The sequence below is a fragment of the Bubalus kerabau genome, chromosome 14 (assembly GCF_029407905.1).
Source record: "Bubalus kerabau isolate K-KA32 ecotype Philippines breed swamp buffalo chromosome 14, PCC_UOA_SB_1v2, whole genome shotgun sequence".
Taxonomy (NCBI): Eukaryota; Metazoa; Chordata; class Mammalia; order Artiodactyla; family Bovidae; genus Bubalus; species Bubalus kerabau.
In genome coordinates, this window is record NC_073637.1 from 32,379,254 (window position 1) to 32,382,866 (window position 3,613).

The 3,613-nt window shown below is 43.9% G+C and overlaps 1 pseudogene; it reads right to left on the bottom strand.

Moving 5' to 3' along the window:
- Positions 1-2,667: 2,667 nt before the first annotated feature.
- LOC129626734 (mitochondrial pyruvate carrier 2-like) lies at positions 2,668-3,048 on the bottom strand (annotated as a pseudogene).
- Between the last annotated feature and the right edge of the window lie 565 nt (positions 3,049-3,613).

Below are 3,613 nucleotides of genomic sequence, written 5' to 3' on the forward strand. Positions count from 1 at the left end.
GGTAGGAGGCTAGACTCCAAGGAAGGCATATTCTCCAATACTCACTTAAGATGTGATCCAGGAGGATGTTAGAGAGTCAAGTATATTCTCTGCTTCTGAGTAGGGGGCCCTTATACATTTATCTAGTGGGATTTAAGAGTTTTAAATGACTGCTGAATGTTTATCATACTTTCCCAAGATTTAGTGCAGAAAGAATATTAGGGCATAAAGAGAAAATACTAGAGCAACTGAGGGGGTGGGGGGTAGATACTGAGAATAAAGAGAATGAGAAAGTATGGCTAAGAAATTAGATTCTCTTTGGGATTATTTAAGGAATACAATTTGGGATTACATTTAAGTATGTGGGCTGCTGGGTTATATAACCCCTTGCAGGTGCTGCTCTCAACAGTTGCAGAGAAACAAGCCACACTGGGTGTCAGTCATCATTGGGAACCACCATATTCATCCTCCACACATCAACCAGACTGATCCTCAGAAATGTGAATGATGACTGCTATATCCCCTCCCCCACCCCCACCCACCCCCCCCACCCCACCCCCCACCCCCCGCCCGGCACTGAGATGCTCCAATGGCTTTAAAGATGTTTTTAAAAAATAACTTATTTATTTGGCTACATTCTGTCTTAGCTTAGTTGTGGCATGCAAGATCTTTCACACTGGGGTGCATGGGCCAGTCCCATGGGCCAGGCTTGGTTGCCCCATGGAATATGGGATATCTTAGTTCTCTAGGACTTCCCTGTTAGCTCAGCTGATAAAGAATCCACTTGCAATGCAGGAGATTCCAGTTCAATTACTGTGTCAGGGAGATCCACTGGAGAAGGGATAGGATACCCAGTCTAGTATTCTTGGGCTTCCCTTGTGGCTCAGCTGGTAAAGAATCCGCCTACAATGCAGGAGACCTGAGTTCAATCCCTGGGTTGGGAAGATCCCTTTAGAAGGGAAAGGCTACGCACTCCAGTATTCAGGTGTGGAGGGTTGCAAAGAGTAGGGCACAACTGAGCAACTTTCACTCAGTTCCCCAGCCAGGGTTTGAACCCAAGTCCCCTGCATTGCAAAGTGGATTCTTAACCACTGGGCCACCAGGGAAGTCTCTCCCTCTAAAGAGGTTAAATTTAAGCTCCTTTAATCTGGTATCCAAGGCTTTTCACCATGTGATCCCTATTGTCTTCTGCAGCCTCGTTTCTTGTCACTCACTTCCTTTTGTCTATACTTCAGGAACACCAAAGTGTGAGTTTCTTGCTCATACCATGATGCTTCCCTTTATTCATACTTTCCTAGAATTCCCTCCGTCCTTTTTGCCTGGTTAACTCCTACTAACTACCTAAGACGATTCAAGTGCCGTCTCAAAGAAGTCAGTGCTGCCTTCCAGGATGATTAAGTGTTCTTACCTGACTCACCCCAAGCCTTTGCATATCCATCATTAAACTTATCACTTGGCATTCAAATTATTTATTTATGTGTAGCTTTTGTCCTTCAGAGCTTGGCAGCTGCTCAGTAAGTGCTTCTTTAATAAATATTTCTGAAAGACAGAGCCAGTGACCACAGAGAATGTGCATGGGGCTCCTTCCCAGAGAGGTTAACAGAGGTTTAAGAAACGCTTCTTGAGTAAGTGGCAGGTGAACAGTTTGTTGCTGAAATAGCAGAATCTGACCACAATTTATAGTCCTTACCTGCATGGCAGTAATACCAATAATGGGTCATAATTTATACAACTTAGTTTTTACTTGATACGTTACTGAAATTCTGATGGTATAAGCTAGTCAGCGTTTCCCTGCCAGCATATTAGAAAAGAGTGCTAAATGCCTGATATTTTCCCATGGCTTGCTGACTTCCTAGCATGGAGTCAGAGCCAAGACAAAGAAATTAGAAGCCAATGCAGTAGTTCCTGTAGTGGAGAGAACTACTTATGTGGTAATTGTGATAATGTCTTATCTGATTGTGCAACCATGGCTAAGGCCTTAATGGGCGTTGACACAGCTATGACATTTAGAGCATATGTGGGGGCTATATTATGAAATAACAGACACTTGGTAAGCAATTTTTTTTAATCAAATGTCAAGATTATTAGACATTTGTGGCACTGTCTGCTGAGGAAACCACCTCTGCAGCTTCTTCTCATCTTATAACTTATATTGCCTCTTCCTGTGACTACCTTGGAATCTTACTGTGTGTTTGTATGACCCCCTGATCATAGTGAAATGACTTACAGGTGGGCCAATTATAAAACTCAACTGAAGTTTAAAAACTAACGTATTTGATTGATACAGAGATTGTCACCTGATCTAAGATTGACAAGGAAAATCCAAGATTGTTGGGCTTGGTGAAAGAAAGGTTGAAAGCTGCAGCATGTAAGACTTGGAAGATGAATGGAATCAATTTGCAAAGAGGAAAGAAATGTAAGATATAGCTCCTGGTAGATTTGAGGAAATCTTCCAACTATTCCTTTGAACCAACTATTCTTCCCACAGTTTTGTTTTTTCTTTGTCTTCTTAAAAGTTTGCTCCATTTTCCTGAATCAAGTATCAATACTATCTCCTGATTACAGTTAGAGTTTATGGCTGATAAACGTTAGCACGGTTAGCATCACCTTATCAACAACCAGATAATAAATCAGACTAGGTCTCAGTGGCTATGTCCACATCAAGATTGTTAGGGTGATCAGGAACTCTTATTTGTTTGCTTTAGCTTTTAGTTCTTGGTTATATCTTCAAATATGAGAGAGCTCAGAGGCTCCTGCTGTCCCAGCAAAGGAATTAACAGCAAGAAGACTCCAGTTTTTTGGAATAATTACAAGTGAGTATCTTGACCAAATAAACCCTGTAGCCAGAACAGTAGCTTCAGCTGTGCTGAGTTTTTCTGCAGGTCTGGCCATGCCAGCTGGTTCAGTGCACACCAATCCTCATTTCGTAATTGGAGCCCAGAAACAAATACTGTGGGACGGGCTGGGTGGTTGTACAATGGCCTCAAGTTCTCAGGCAGGAGGAACTCCCACTTCATCAAAGACCTGGTTGTAGGTGGCCTGCAGGCCCTGGATGCCAGCGGCTGACATTTCTATGGATGAGTGATCATGGGCAGCCTTGTGGGAGAGTGGCCACATGCTTGTTCCTAGCTGGCGGTGAAGGGTAGCTGGTCATTTCCCCCTGCCTCAATGCTTCATTGGAGAAGTCAATGGCACCCTACTCCAGTACTCTTGCCTAGAAAATCCCATGGACAGAGGAGCCTGGTAGGCTGCAGTCCATGGGGTCATGAAGAGTTGGACAACTGAGCGACTTCCCCTTCACTTTTCACTTTCATGCACTGGAGAAGGAAATGGCAACCCATTCCAGTGTTCTTGCCTGGAGAATCCCAGGGACAGGGGAGCCTGGTGGGCTGCTGTCGATGGGGTTGCACAGAATCGGACACGACTGAAGCGACTTAGCAACAGCAGCAGCAATGCTTCATGCGCTACTCTCTTAGGGGAGAGTAGGGTGCCCTTCCCACAGCTCAGTCTGCCCCTTGCCAACCACCCTTTGGTTTGTGCTCAGAGTTCTTAGTTTTATCATGCTTTCTTTGATAGAGTAAAGCAACAGATTCTCATTTTTGCTTATGCTCATTTGAATTACATTTCTGTCAAA